The following is a 970-nucleotide window of genomic DNA, read 5'->3' on the forward strand; positions in this document are numbered from 1 at the left end:
CTGACTAGCATGTAAATAATACCCAGGGTAAACAATGCAGTACAATTCTATTACAGGCAACACTTTAAGACGTACTGTTTTTGTACAGTCTTTTGATGCTGTGCCTTGTCCTATCCGTTGACTAGTTCGGCTCTGATTGTTCAGGTGTTGGATGACTCAGGCAGCAACTTCTCCCTGTCACACTCCAGGAAGTGAAGCCCAGTGCACAGAGGCAGCTGCAGAACTCTCTGGTGACTCACACGCTCATTGTAACTTTGTCATTTCGGTGTGGTCGTTGGCAAACTGAACTGACAAACCAGCCAGTCAGCTGCCTCAAGGGTTGAATGAGTCTAGCAGAGCTCTCTCTCCATCTCTGCACCAACAGAGCAGAGCTCTCGCCAGATGCCTCCTCCCCACTCGTCTGCTGAAGTTTGCTTCCCTCCTTGGGTGAGGAGACGTGGGAGTTTGGTCTGTCTCATCTCCCCAATCCCCAGAGGTGAAGCTTCAAGGTCTTCACAGTTCTTCCCCTCAGGTTCTTACATGGTACTTCTGTCCACACAAGCGCCTGTCCTTCCACATTCTCCGAGGTTCACCCATGTCTGCCCTGGGTTTTAGGTTGCCCGTGTCAGTTTCTTGCACTTAATCTGTGTTGAATGATAAGTATTTTACCAGAGGTTGGAGAAGGTGGGCTTAGGGTGCACGGAAATCGTCCCCTGCATGGCATGAACAAAGCCTTAAGTAACCATGGTGCTGTTTCCCCTTGACACTTTCCCCTGGGGAGCAGATGTCCCATAGCTGCCATTGTGTCTTCTTCATGCCTTTTTTCTTACCTGTTTGTGCCTTTCCAGGCACTTCCTTGGGGTCCTCCTCTCTAAACCCTATTCTGCTTTTTCCAGAAGAAGAAGTGAGCCCTCCATGGGCTTCTCCACAATGCAGACACATAAACATGCTCAGCCTAAAAACACGAAAAAGTGAGCAATCCTAACACGAC

This window comes from Rattus norvegicus, chromosome 4, assembly GCF_036323735.1.
Source record: "Rattus norvegicus strain BN/NHsdMcwi chromosome 4, GRCr8, whole genome shotgun sequence".
Taxonomy (NCBI): domain Eukaryota; kingdom Metazoa; phylum Chordata; class Mammalia; order Rodentia; family Muridae; genus Rattus; species Rattus norvegicus.